At 40.7% G+C, this 15,442-nt stretch overlaps 1 protein-coding gene across 5 annotated transcripts in view; it reads left to right on the forward strand.

The window, feature by feature from the left end:
• The window catches only part of sdk2b (sidekick cell adhesion molecule 2b), a 280,187-nt gene that overhangs the window by 2,882 nt on the left and 261,863 nt on the right, over positions 1–15,442 (forward strand). The gene's annotated exons all lie outside the window — the stretch shown is intronic.

Below are 15,442 nucleotides of genomic sequence, written 5' to 3' on the forward strand. Positions count from 1 at the left end.
TGCTCTCTTTCCACCCGATGATTAAAGAACATGATGAGGCAAGTAGCCTGCCTCTGGATGGACATGTCAGCCAGTGCTTGCCATATTTTAATGACCAGTCTGCTAAAACAGCTTTTTAACGATGGGAGAACAGCCTTCATCAGACCAAAGTGCTATGAAGTCTTGCTTTAGGGCTTGGTGAGCAAAGAGGGATCTTCTTCGGTCCTTTTATTTCATACATTGTCACTCATCGTCATTGTGTGGCAGGGAAAAGAGTAAAAAAATGTCTCATTATTAAATGATGTACATCAGGATTAAACTGATGGCAAAAAACTTGCATTTAGTCCATGAGTAGTTCTGATTTATCCAAAATAGGAAAGTATTCCGTGGTTTAAACAAAGACCCTTTAACTTTTAAACACTTTATTTTTGGTTACTGACACATAAGCACACTCTTGTCTTGAAATTGAATAAAAAAGCCTTTCTGCAAACTCAGTCTGGATATTGTGTTTAAAGTGACAGTTATAAGAGCTGTCTGGTCTGTCCCCACTGTTCACTCTCATTCGCTTACTGAGGTCATGCCGAGACAATGCTGGGCTCGCCTGCTGGTTTTGTCATTTCTAACATGTCTATTTTGGAGCTTTGAGCAGCAGGGGAGGACTCTATTGGAATGTCATGTTTGGCACAGACACATCGGCGTCACTCAACGTCTGCAGATTATGTTGACTAGCTACAGCTCAACTCGAGGAGCTTCGCAGGGACTTCAGGATTTCATTCTGTCAGAGGAGTGGCACTCAGATTAACATTAGTAAGCGTGGTTATGACAGGGTGCGTGGCGCTACTAGGACATGGCGCAGGAATCAGCCACAACATTTTTAGAGCTGTGGTGTGTTTGTAGCTTAATGTATTGGACATGAATCTTGACACAATCATAGAAGTGCAGTGCGTCATCTCCATTTTCAATCTTAGAGGAAAGTTGATTGAAATTGTGTGAATGAAAGGAGATGGTTGCCTTTTGGGGAAAGCTCTTGACTTGTTTCGATGAAAGTAAAAGCTGCATTTTCAAGGGAGAAATGTTGAGATAGAGGTTTTTGCATTTTTGTTACCTTGATGTGACTCATCTTTTCCACTAAATGGTCATTGTGTGTTTTATTTGCCCACACTTGAGAAGGTAATTTCCAGCCCCTTTGGAGATAAACCTCCAACTGCAAGTGCCTGAAACACTGTGTATAGTGAGCAAGGGACACTTTAAACCAAGACTATTAATCTATTTCCTGTTACCCTTTACAGTCACCTTTGGTCTTTTGTGTATCACATTTTTTATTAGTAGCAAGTACACATGTTCTTTGTAGGATTACTGAAACTTATTGTTATGGATTTGAACAAAGCTGAAGTAAGTGAATTGAGCTAAGCCAAAAAAAAAGAATCAACTGAGATTGGACTGAGAATGATTTGTGGAGACAGAGGGGTTGAGAGAATGTCTCCAGACTACAAATGTCCTGATTTGTCACTCATCTTAATTGACAGACTGGGGATCTCTGTTTCCTTGTAGCAGCTGTGCCCTGTGAAATGATTTTCAAAGGGAAGGAGAGGAAAAAAAGCGAGGCTGTCGTAGATCCCTGCAGCCAGCACTTTGGCAAAAGGTCACAACATATCGCTTTTAGTATTCAGGGCTGGCAAGAAAACTCATGGACAAAGTCCAGTGATAGATTTCTCAGAGGGATGTCTAGAGTTTCAGTGCGCTACATTCAATAAAACAAAACTACCCACCGAAGGTCTCTAGTAGTGGCAAGTCTAAGAGAGAGGTGTAACTAAAGACCTTCTGTTTTTCTCTCTGGATAGCACTTTCAGAGCTTTTTGAAGTGGGACTTTTATTTATTGATCTTGGCCCAATTTTGCAGTACCATACAGCCAAAAAGGTTAAGAGTGGGACTATGTTATCAAATTGCCACACATAGTCTTTGAAAATGAAGAGGAGGAAAATGATCCTGATTATGGTCGTCTGCTGTTTGATCTTTGTGACAAAATAGTGTAAAAATTGATGCGCTTAGATGGGAAAGAAAGGATGAGAGTTTAACGTGAAGAGAGGTGGCATAAATATGGAGCCACCAGCAGTGGCTCACTTCCTACAGGGTGCTGCAAAGTAACAATAGCAAGGAATAATCGATACCATTTCACAATTTTCTGTTCTGTGATTGCTTCCCTAAATTCCCCCATTGGCATGCCAGACGCTCTCCCTTTTTTCATTTTTAGTTCATGGAACATTGTAAGAAGTTAAATCCTAAAATTTCAACCAGCTTCTCTCTTGGAAATAGCTATGTAACCTCAAAAAGAGGCATTTTATTGGAAAATTGGAAATTTCAGATTATGCTATTCTAAGTGCTGTGCAGTCCAGACAGTTTGACCAGAACAAACTGAGGCAATGATGTAGTAGCCTAATTCACAAATAGTCTCTTTAAGCCGCTGTCATTTTGCCCACTGCCTGGAACATGGCACAAAGGAGTCTGTTTGCCATGGCTGTCCTATTTGTCTTTGCATGGTTATTAATTTGGCTTCTGGGAATGGGAAAAGAGGCCACCCAGACCAGCTGGGAATTGTCAGTATACACTGAGAGAGAGAAGGGTCATTGCTGAATGACTGAAAGCAATATGAATATTTTTGTGAATCCAAAAAACAGAGGGTGTACTCTTCTCCCTTTTGGCTTTAGTAGTGATGATGAGTTGGCTTCATTGTTCAGTCATATAGTCTAATTGGGGCAGTGACTATACTGGATTAAACCAGCACTGCTGACTGTCTTTTTTTTCTCTGACATGTTCTTCTTTGATCATTCTGCTTTGCACTTGGCCAAGTTAGAATACCTGCACAGAAATTATTGCTCCATTTGTTCCCCGTGTTTGTGGGTGCACATTTTCATGCACAGCAGAAGTTGAAGGTGGTTTGAAGAATGTATTTGTAAAAGCTGAGCTTGTGCGTTTTGTGCACCTTTATTTACAGGTGTTAGCATTTACCCTTTGATGTACGGTGTGGAGAACACTGATAGCTTACATGTTTATTGTACTTGGCTTTTCAGAAAGAACACTACAGTGTTTTTTTGGGGTTGGCTTTTTTTTTCCTTTTGAAGCCTGTGCTCCTTTCGATCTACTGTGTGTGAGCTGGAACAATAAAGCCTCGGCATGAACAAGGTTTATGCACTGCGAATGGATTGAAGGATTTACAGTAGGGCATTCCACCTTGTTTTAATATCACTGTGCTGAAAGCATATCCTGTGTTTTTCATATTTGCTGAGGCAAGCCAAGCCACACTTGTGCACTCTCACAGCTTGTTAAATTAGCATCTGGGGGCCTTCTGTACTTCTGTGCCACACACGTGGGATTCCAGTGCACAATACCTTGTAGTGAGCATGATCGGCTCTTGCTTACGTCCTTCAAATTGGACTCCAAAAAGACTTCAACAAAATAATAAGCGGGAGGTATGAATGTGATTACAGACTTGAACTTTTCCCTCACTGTTTAAGTAGGACATTATGCAACCCGCAACAGGCAGGGGGGAGTCACAGTCAAGGCCTGTTTACCATCATCATCCCTCATCTGGCTAGATGGAAATGAGCACAGACCTTAGAGTGACACTAGCTTCAGGAGGCCCCCAAACCCAACGCACTCATGTGGATCCTTGTGTGTTTACAATTGAAATGCACTCAGATTGGCTGGAGGCTTTGGAAACCACCTATGAACCCTGTAATTGCTGTTCCCTGGGGGATGTGTTTTGTGTGAGTGTGTTTGCCGGCGAACTATGAATTTGAATGCATACATTAGCTCTATGGGCTTGTGGGTGTTCATCTGTTTACAAGCGGTGGCCAGTCTAAGCCCACAAACCAGTAAGCAGTCTTAACGATCACATCTCTGGCATGCACACCGGGTTCCCCTGGAGCTACAATAATGTCCCCACTACTAGTTCATGGAGTTCATGAAGGGGAATTAAATTGGAAATGCCCACAGCAATACATATCGTATAATAAAAGGGGCTCGGACTAAACTGTTCCTCCTTTCTGCATAGATTTGCACCACTGGCATTACTCTGTGTTGAAGAAACCGGATGACAAGCAGATCATTTTAAAGACTTGGATAAGGACTGTAGAGGGTCTGATCGATTCTGACAATCACGCCATTTTTAACAGACATCTCATCAAAGGCCCATTCCCTTTTTCGCCATCCCATTACCCGTCTATCCAGCACTCGGATCCACTGCCTATTTACCCATCCCATGCAGGAATAATGGGCCTTCACCCCCAGTTGGATTAATCAGCCATAACCATATGCTACCGTGTGCAATTATGCTGCAATTTTGACCATGGGGAAACAGCTGTTGCCATTTGAAAGGGTGGAATAAGATTGTAATTGCCTTAACTTTGATTTGTAGGGTGCTTTGATTTGATGAGAGAATACATTTTTATGCTTTACATAATAATACTGTGGAATGAAGAGAACTATTAGAACATGAGTCTTTTTCCACTTCCAGATGCATTTGACGGATAACCTTGCTGTTATGAGCTATTACTCACACATTATATACAAAATGAGTGTGTTTATTCATTTGGGTCTGAATGGGCTTTCTATTTTCTAAGGCAGTGTTTTCGATTCAACCATCTAATGACATTTGAATATGTTTGTGTGGGGCTGCTTTAACATTTCGATACAGGAGATTTTTCTTTCTCTCCAGGTATCGCATCCAAACTGGTTTCTTTCTTATGAATAAGCATCTCATGCATTACATCATCTAGGCTTTTCTTTTACAGAGAATTGGCTGCATTTGGTCACAATTGTTGTGTAGGACTGGTCCAGTTGGAGAAACATGCTAAAGAATTTCAGGGAAAATGTGAACAGGTCTGTGTTTATCACTTTTCTCCCAGTACGATTGGTTGAATGTATAAATAAATGGGTACTTGATAACCTTATTGATGTCAGTTTTTCACTAATTTGGATGTCTACCTCCTTGAGAATTTTCTGCTGAACAGCAGCAGAGGGTAGTGCATCCTTCCTTTCTTGTTGGTCTTAAGCTCGAGTGAGAGCTGGCAATGTATAGTCTATACTGCTTTACTGTAGAACAAAGCACCAATGTGGAAGTCAGCATTCTGACAATTTTCACAGCTAATAAGCTATCCCAGCACTCATAAGCTGCACACAAACAAATAGATTTTCTTTAAACCTCACAAATTTATAGCATTTCCTAAGAAAGCAACCAGGACATCAGAGTTTTATATGTCAGATAGTTTATAGAAGATTCTGTATATCGCTTAATTTTCCTGCCTCACTTTTGCCACTTGCCTGTGGCATAGAAAGCACTCCTTTAATTTTTCATATACTTGACAATTACAGCCTTTATTTTCTAAAGCTTCAAAAGAAAAGTATACTGAATGATGCATTGCCTTCTCTGCAGTTGCTAATTTGTTTCCCTGTGTTAATATGTTAACCTTTTAACTGACTGAGAGGTAAAAACCAGAAATGGACTAATGGGATGCGTTTTTAATGCGTTAGCTGTGTGGGATTGAAATTGTCTTCCTTTTTTAATAGTGCAATAAATTACTCCTTCGTGACACTTCTTTGAAAATTGTGTTCAAATTCATGAAACATTGTTCTTATTTTCCGTTTTTTGTTCTGTTTAATGCTTAAGGGCCAGTCTCAAGAGATTTAAGGCATGGACCCCTCAATAATAAATGTCTTACATCTCAGAAAAAGAATGTTCTGGCATTTTTATTTTTGCACTGATCATTGACGCCTCTGATATTGCTTTTGAAGAGTTCCTTTGACTCCTGCCAAGCTTCATGTAAACACCAAGCACTGTTGAAATAATTTTTTTTGCAGCTGTAATTTATAAATGTTGTCTTATGTGAAAAGAAAGATAGTCAAAGATGGAATGAGGCAGAGGGGAAAGGGAGAAAAAAAAAAAAGGTGATCGCAGCATCGCCAATTAACTGGAAGCTAATCAAAGCCTTTATTTGAAACTTTTGTGAGTCTGTGTGTGACATTTTTGTCCCTTGAAGGCTGACAAGCTCCTGATTGCTTTCTTAGCCAGCTGCTCATCCATCACCACATTCAGCTACCCTGCTGGTATCATCTTAAAGGCTTAGAATCTGATATCACCTTCTAATTGAGATTCCTATTTTATCTGTGACTCTGAAAGGTGGAAGAAAATGTTCCACTTTGAAAGACAGACATACTTTCATAGCTTTTCTGTATACTTTACACTTGAGCACTTTCCTAAATTTAGATGAGATTAGATTAACATCTTGATCATCATTTGCTTGGATAGACTTTACACATGACTAAATTATTTAACACTCTTAGCAGTCAGCTTAATGGGAATAACCCAGTGATAATAGAAGGTGGCAGAGTGAAATGGATGTTTGGACACTGGGCTTTGACCTTGTGCATTACTTGTGCTTGACCTCAACTTAGGGACGCTAATTGCAGCCTTACTGACACCGTGCACACATTCACTGATGCGATACCCAATCACACATTTGTAGACGCACACACATAAAAAACAAAACCCATCCCACAGGTTTGTCACACAGAGTGAATCGCTCTCAGAGCTGATCAGTGCAGGCGGCAGACCCTCCATCCATCTTGATTTGTCAATAGCAACAATTTTAATTACACCTGAGTGCTGTCAGGCTGCCAAACTGGGCGGGGAATATTGATTCAATCCCAGTAATTGATTAATTGCTATGTATAATGGGGCAGTTTTCTATTGAATCCCATCTCTTATTTTGCCATTCACTTCATTTTGTCATTCTATGTATTGTGTTAACAGAGTGAGGTGTTCACCCGAAGACAGAGTATTTTTGTGGAGTGCTTGTAAAGAGGTCCCTCCATATTTTAGTCTAGCAAAAGTGGCATATTAAGGAGAAGGAGCCCTGTTGTTACTGTACAGCAGTAGATAACCATTAAGTACTGGGCAGGCATTGCAGTACATCACTGCAGCCATTATGTGACAGTTAAAGGGGGTGAGAGATTTGGAGCCACAGCTGCCAGGGACCTTTTACTCAAAACTATAGCTTAAATTTGTGTGACTGTTTTTCACAGCACTCCACTGTCTTGTGAAATGGCCTCCTACTTTTATATTGCCATTTGAGAAGACAATACATACTAGTGGTAAAAGAAGTGTGGATGGCCCAGTGTATTGGCCAGCGCCACAGCTCTCTAAATCATTCTTCCTGCCTAGCAGAAATCTTTAAAACTGTTATAACGTGAGAGAAGTAAAGAGCTGCTTTGGATCCCGACCCTACAACCATAACAATACCACTGAGCAGACTAGCTTGAGTTTACATGGAACAGAGTTGCTTACCTTTGTCTTTCATTTAGTACTCCAAGTGTTAGTCAGACCATAAATGTACCGTAAACACTATAAAGTAGTGCAGTTCAGTTTTGATAAACTCCCTGTGAAACAGCTGATTACATTTTAAAAACGAGATAAAAACAGGACTACTAATTATGGAAGTTGTAAAAAGCTTAACTCCCCAGTGACTTCACTGACTATAGTGGTATTTGTGTGGTCACAATTTAGATTCCAGCGTGGTCTTCTGGGTATTTACACTGAGTGTGGGCTTTATTTAAACAAAGAAGTTAACGAGTGTTTTGACAGTGTTCGTTTCTTGTGGTTGTTTTTTGGGGGCTGAGGGTGAGGTGGGTAGTTACAGCAGAAATGATGACTAATGGAAAAACTGAATATGGGCAGGAAATACCAGATGGACCAACCATTCATCATCCTAAGTTTGCATTGTACAGCATATAACAAAGATGAGACAACAAGTCAAGTCATCATCATGCAATTAAACAGAATGCATTTGGGTTTCTTTTTTCTTTTCTAAATAAACATTTCTTAGTTAAAATCAAACAGTCACTGAAAATTCTTAACTTAAATGATTATGTTTGCTAAAGCACACATGATTGGTTTACCCACCCTTCAGTAGTGTCTTACTTTGTTTTCCTTACCCAGAAATCATAATGGCCTGCTTAAAGAGAATCTCATGAGAGGGGTGTTCCAGTGTTCATACATGACATGTCATCGCATTTGTTTTTTCTTTTTTGCGTGCATCGCATACGCAGTAGTTAGTTGTATATTGTATGTTCATTTTCTTCAAACAGTAGCTTTAGTGATGGTAATGGTGAGTGAGACATTCTGATCATTGCCTGTTAACCCAGTTTGGTACTTTTGTGTATATACAGTATCTCACAAAAGTGCGTCCACCCGTTTTGTAAATATTTTATTGTATCTTTTCATGGGACAACATTGAAGATATGACACTTTGATGCAATATAAAGTAGTCATTGTACAGTTTGTATAACAGTGTAAATTTGCTCTCACCTTTAAATAACACATATCCATTATTGCCTAAACCGCTGGCAACAAAAGTGAGTACATCCCTAAATGAAAATATCCAAATTGTGCCCAATTAGCCAGAGTCATGTGACTCGTTAATATTACAAGGTCTCAGGTGCAAATGGAGAACAGGTGTGTTGAATTTGGTGTTATTGCTCTCACACTCTCTCATACTGGTCACTGGAAGTCATGGCAAAGACTTCTCTGAGGATCTGAATAAAAGAACTCTACATAAAGATGGCCTAGACCAGCGGTCCCCAACCCCCGGGCCTCAGACCGGTACCGGTCCGTGAGTCGTTTGGTACCGGGCCGCGAGAGTTGAGGCTCAGGTGTGAAATGCATAGTTTTCAGGGTTTTTATCGGTTTTCAGCGTTATTTTGTTATCGTTTTTATCGTTTACTCGGTTTTCCTGGGTCTTTTCACGTGTGTTATGAATAAATTTTCCTTTTTTCGGTACCGGTACTAGTTTTATTTTGTTGTATTTATCCGCGACACCTTAAGACCAGTCCGTGAAAATATTGTCGGGCATAAACCGGTCCGTGGCGCAAAACAGGTTGGGGACCGCTGGCCTAGACTATAAGAATATTGCCAACACCCTGAAACTGAGCTGCAGCACAGTGGCCAAGACCATACAGCAGTTTAACAGGACAGGTCCCACTCAGAACAGACCTCGCCATGGTCGACCGAAGAAGTTGAGTGCAAGTGCTCAGCGTCATATCCAGAGGTTGTCTTTTGAAAATAGATGTATGAGTGCTGCCAGCATTGTTGCAGAGGTTAAAGGCGTGGAGGGTCAGCCTGTCAGTGCTCAGACCATACGCCACACACTGCATCACATGGCTGCTGTCCCAGAAGGAAGCCTCTTCTAAAGATAATGCATGAGAAAGCCTGCAAACAGTTTGCTGAAGACAAGCAGACTAAGGATGTGCATTACCTGTGGTCTGATGAGGCCAAGAGTCTGTGGCGGCAACCAGGTGAGGAGTACAAAGACAAGTGTGTCTTGCCTACAGTCAAGCATGGTGGTGGGATGTCATTGTTTGGGGCTGCATGAGTGCTGCTGGCACTGGGGAGCTACAGTTAATTAAGGGAACCATGAATGCCAACATGTACTGTGGCATACTGAAGCAGACCATGATCCCCTCCCTTCAGAAACTGGTCCACGGGGCAGTATTCCAACATGATAACAACCCCAAACACACCTCCAAAAAGACGAGTGCTTTGCTAAATAAACTGAGGGTAAAGGTACTTGACTGGCCAAGCATGCCTCCAGACGTAAACCCTATTGGGCATCTGTGGGGCATCCTCAAACGGAAGGTCGAGGAGCCCAAGGTTTCTAACATCCACCAGCTCCACGACATGATTAAAATATTTACAAAAACGTGAGGTGTGTAATCACTTTTGGGAGATACTGGATTTGATCACTGTTAGATAAAGCATGTGTTGGTAGAGGAGAGTGGTGTACTCAATGGAAACTACAGGAGGCTAAAAGATGTAATCCTGTCTATGAAAGTTCTGTACATAAAATTGCAGAAAATATGTGAGGTGTCCTCTGTGTTCCTCTTTTTAATGTAGAGTCAGAGAAAAGGTGAAGAGGTCTTTTTCATTGTAATGGCAACACTAAAGAAAATGTTCCTTGTCATGGCCACATAATTTTTCTTTCATTCCTCTTGGAACTTGAACACACCACTTACTCACAGCTTCATTTCCCTCAGCAGCGCACGATGCACACGTAAAAATGCACCACACTGTGTGGAAAATGGCAATTTATATTGTGAAGGTTAATTTGGAAAAACAACCCAAATGCATGATGGCTGCGTGCAATGTACATGTATCGCATAAACAGGTATGAAACTGAACAAGAAAAGTAAAAATGCTGCTGTAGTTTGTTTGAGCAATTTAATTGCTTAATACACCCATGAGAGTAGTGGACCACCCAGAAAATATGATGACAGTCTCACCTACATCTTGTTGCAATTAGCCTGGAGACTGAGGAAGCACTAGGATCATTGTTACATTTTGGAAACTGACACTTAAAGTTTAAAATGTTGAGTAGAGAGGAGCGATATCTTAAAATATTACTAGAGATGATAAATATTTACCCATCAGCTGGAATGATGTGGAGGAATTATTTAGATCTTTTCCTGTAGTAAAAATAGCAATACCCCATGTGAAAACACCTCACTACAAGAAAACTGTTATTAGCAAATTTGTATATGGCATTTTTGGTGTTTAAAGATTAATGCTACTGCTGCATTAACGAGCTTGTGTTGTAGACGAGCTTTTTTTTTAGAGTTTATTTCACATTTTTTATGTTGTGTTGGATAATTGTTTTGTCTCCAAAAGAGAGATCAGCATCTCATAAGCTCAGAAATGACGTGTGTCTCTTTAATAGCGGCAAAATAACCACACTCAGATGTGAACTGTGTGAGGAAGTTGAAGAAGTTGCCATCATCTGAATCTTCTCTGTGGAAGCTCTGCTTCACTTCTTTCGTTGGTCATACATCTTGACCAAGGTGATTAGAGATTATAAGAGATTTGAGATTGTAAATCACGGTGCAAAGTGATTATTTTGCTACTGTTTCTAAATGCACATCTGTCCATCACGCTTACATGAGTAAAACATGCACAGATAATGAAAGGTGAGCCCACAGTGGTGTGACACAAGCACACTGGTCTCCTGTCAGTCTCAAAGAGCACAGGTTTACTCATAATGTCCATGCACAGAGTGCCAAAAAGTGCTGCTATGTCTATAAAAATAACAGGGACAGATTTATTGTCTAGTACTCAAGAAAACTTCCATAGGCAACAGTTAATTGTGGCCACAACATGGCAGTGATTTCCAGGATGGATCAAAATGGGGATTGTGAGACGCTTTATAGGACAGCATACTGTTCTGATACTTAAGAGAGGTCGATTTCACGTCGACACTTAATTAACCGTCTGTTTTTACATTTAACTGGTCATGCAATGATTGCCTTGACTGCATGTCACTGTCGCAACAAAGCAATAAAGCAGTCACACATTTTCACTGCTGTCTCAGCTGGTACTGGCTGAGGAGATACTACAGTGTCTGATCTAAATGCTTCTAAAACATGTAAATGAATCTGGAGTTGGGATGCTTTTCTTTCACCTTTAATAGAACCACAGTAGGTTAACCTTTGCCCGATTGCAGCCTTTGTGTAAAGTTACCTTTAAGACATTCCTAACTTACCGTGAAATGAGAAAATATGTGAAGTTGTTATTGATCATCTTGTTTTACGCAGCCTTACACTGCATAGGGGATTCACTGTTTGTTTAGACGACTGTGCAAATTAAATTACAATGCTGCTTTTGAGGAAGTTCAGTATATTTTAAAAATGATTTTCCTGAGCCGCCCCCCCCCCCCTTTAATAATGCTGCTGGCACACTTTGGTCAAACAGCCAAAAACCAATGGACACCTCATGCTCTAGAATATGACTTGTAGACCTGAATATCCTGAATATTTGCTTCAGAGAAATTATTCAGTTTTCTATTTGTACATTCAGTAGGCACTATACGGTGCAGTGTCCTGGTTCCTCACAACTGTCATTCCTTGGCCTCTGCAGCTGCTGCATTGCCCCCTTAGGCGCAGACACACATAGGCCTTAATCTTTTGTCAGGTCCTTCTGAGCGTTTTCAGATCCCCAAAAATAGATCCGTGCCCACAATCCGTCATGGCCAGTGAAGTCAGATGTGCTTGCTAGGCTGGAAGACACCGTCACATCAACGGACATAGTGGTTCACTACAGTTGATGAACAAACTGACAAACACAAACAAGCCGTTTGATCTGGTACAAACAGAGAGCTTATGGGATTCCTGTTTTACTTTGCTACGTCCTTGATTGACATTTTTTTTCCCTGTATGACTGGAGGAATGGGCTTGGAAATTTGATTGACAGCCAGGATCAGAAACTACCTGTCTCGGTATGTTGTGGGAGGAAGCAGACATGTAGGAGGCATAGGGTTAATGTTGGCAGCTATCAGCTGGACTGACAGAGCAGATTGACATGGTGTATTTGTCTCTGGCTCCTCTGAGAGAGAATCTGTTGGACTGCAGCAGCTTCTCCAGCCAAATCCAGCCCTGTTGTTCAGTCAGGGCTTGAGGGGCACCTGTGAGGGCTGTCAACTGTCCATTGTATGCTCTGCAGGTACAGGCAGGCAAAAAGAATGAGTTTGATTTTTTTTTTCTTTGCCGCAAGGTTCACTTCAGTGGTATCCCTCTTTTTCTTGTTTTTAAATGAAGGTTGGCAATTATTCTTCTCTCACTCTTTCTCCCCCCTTATTCCCTTTCTGCTCTGCTCAGCTTCTTTCTTTGCTACAAGCTTTGAGGGATGAGAAGGGAAAGAGGGAAGATCAAAGCGAACCCGCACACTCTGCCCTCCAATATCATTAGGCTATCTCTGATGGCATTATTAGAGTTTCTGCCATGCACATGTGTGTGGTTTTGTGTGCATGTGCAATGCTATCCTTGCTTGTTTTATGCATTCGCATGCCTGTCTCTTTCTTTTTCAGTGTACATGTGTGCGTGCACACTTACGTTTGGATGTACGTGTAGCCACTACGTGCAGTGCTTTCCTCTGGCATGAGGCCCAGTGCTGCCACTGGGCCGCCATGCCATCAGCCCTTGCATATTGAGCAAGACGTCCAAACTCCCCTTCAGCGAAGTGCATGTGGGAGCTGCCCACTGTTTGATGTCACTACTGTTTTGTTGAGCTCTTTCCTAAACAATTCCTTACAGTGCAGTCATACATAGTAGCTGAGAGAATAAAGAAGCAGTGTAACAGAAAAGAAAAAAAGAAGCCCAAAACATCTGGACCATCAGGAATAAATGTTTCAAACCTCAAACCAGGGATAAGGCTGGTGCTGTTTGATCTCTCACTTGACATCAAAATGTCATTAATTAATGAGAATAAATATAGAATCCCCTGTAGCTCGTCACTGATCAATTTAGCTGCCTTTATGTAACAATGGATTTTTAAAATTCTATGAATAATATGAAAGGTTTTGCTTATTCCTCTTAACTCATCAGTTATAAAAGATTGAAAAGCTAAATATGCTGTTTAAAACTCTTGTGAATCATTCTGGGGATTCTACCTCACTGTTTTCATTTCATTTATTATAAAGCACATATAGTTGATATACAGTATGCTATAGTGTTCTCTTGTTTCTCTTTCTCCATATTCATTTTTAATGGCAACTCCTACTGAATATTTCATTTTTTTGACATCACAGAATCCTAATCTTTTTTCCCACTTGATCAAATGTATGGGTAAAAATGGCCTGTCACTAGAGATATCATCTTACTATGACTGCAAGTGAAATATGTGAATTAAAATGAAAGGCACTTGGGGGCAGCAATTTTGGATGACTTGCTCAAGTACACATCATTTGTGGCATGTGAAATATGCTATGGTAATACTCACAGAACTTGTTGTGGCATAGGCCACCTCCTCATCTCTGATCTCAACTGTCTGTATATGGAGCTCTCCCCAAATCATGTTGAGACCTTTCTGCCTCCCACACATTTCAGAATGTGTTACTTGTGGGTTGTGGGCAAGTTGGGGGAAATCGAGCGGAAGCCATATAAGGCAAATGTTGATGATTTCAGTGAGGCTATCAATTCACACCTGAATATTTGACTTGTCGTTGGAGCTCCATTTTTCTACAAAGTGAGAATCCCTCCTGCATCTAACTTTGCTTTTCAATTCTTCATACATCGTCTTCTCTATTGCTTATTTAGACTGCATTCGGGCTCGACTAACTGAAGACTCATGAGTTGTGTGCAATATCTCCTGTTTGTGTGCGTGCACTTGCATCTGTAATGCGCAGTTGGTGCAACCTTGCCAGTACCACAGAGCTCTATTGTATGTGAAGGGGCGAGCAAGCATGTAAGATGGAGGGATTGAAGGATTGGGAGAGACAGGAGGAAAGGGGAGGGGCAGGGAGACGGAGTCTGCACAGTTACTGAATCCATAAAGGATGAAAAGGGCCTTGGCAGGAGTCTTAAGGGACTAATAAAATAAAGTTCTTTCAGATTAGTTAGCTAATAGAGCTGTAACAAAGTGTTCTGTCTTAACGCTGAGGGGAGCATGGCCTCCTCTGTGCTCACTGTAATGTGGGTGGAGTGATGAGGCAAGAGAGGGTGGGTGGGTGTACGGGGTTAGGCACTAACAGAACACCTGCTGTGAAAGAGCCCTCTGGGTCTGGTTATTTAGTCAGAGTTGAGCAAGGAGAGGGAGCTACCTGGCATGAAATTACCCTTCTAGTAGCTTTAGTAGTTACTGGATGAAATCAGGGTATTGACGATGGTAGCTACAAGCTTCCTTTTTTTTCTCTTTTTTGTAAGCTTAAGGAATTTAGAGTTTTCTGTAAAGTATCATAGACAGGTTTTTTATGTCTGCACTGCTGGTGCTTGTTTTTCTTAACTGACAAGGACATGAGTAAGAGAAACAGCTTTTGCATCATCATACATGTCTAGGAGTGGACTGAAGTGGCCTCATCTTAACTTTGTTTCAACATTAGATCTCAAATGCAATTCTAAAAATGTGTAAAAACATGTCAGTGGTGTTATAAATGTCTGTTTTCCTGATACATTTTTTTTGAAAAGTGCAAAAAAACAACCAAAAAAATGACTAGAAACTGAAAGAAGTAGTCGGGATAAAAAGGAAAGGATTTTTTTTTAAAGTTTGACAAAGATGTAAACATATACATTGACCACAGAAGATTTAAAGCACTTCAGATTTCACAAGCAGGAGTAGCTTTCGCTGAGGCAAAACTGAAAATCACATTGACACCTTAATGGTAATAAAAATGTTAATTATGGAGGGGGCTGAGAGAGAGAGGAGTCATACAGATGTGAGAGTTTTCCTTTTCATTCAAGCAAAGCCTACAATCAAGTTTTAAAATCTGCAGGGGGAAAAAAGTTTAACATTTAAACAGGTTTTGCAATGCAATTTAGTTTGTAGCTGTAAATGGTCACCGTTCATCTTTTGACATGTTACACTGAAAAGCTGTGATTAATTCTGTCAATGACTGCAAAAATGTAGCCTTTTGAGTTTTCAGATGACAG

The sequence above is a fragment of the Aulonocara sp. 'chitande type north' Nkhata Bay genome, linkage group LG8 (genome assembly GCF_057382095.1).
Source record: "Aulonocara sp. 'chitande type north' Nkhata Bay isolate Kocher_YH1m ecotype deep benthic linkage group LG8, A_spYH_male_GT1.1, whole genome shotgun sequence".
NCBI lineage: Eukaryota > Metazoa > Chordata > Actinopteri > Cichliformes > Cichlidae > Aulonocara > Aulonocara sp. 'chitande type north' Nkhata Bay.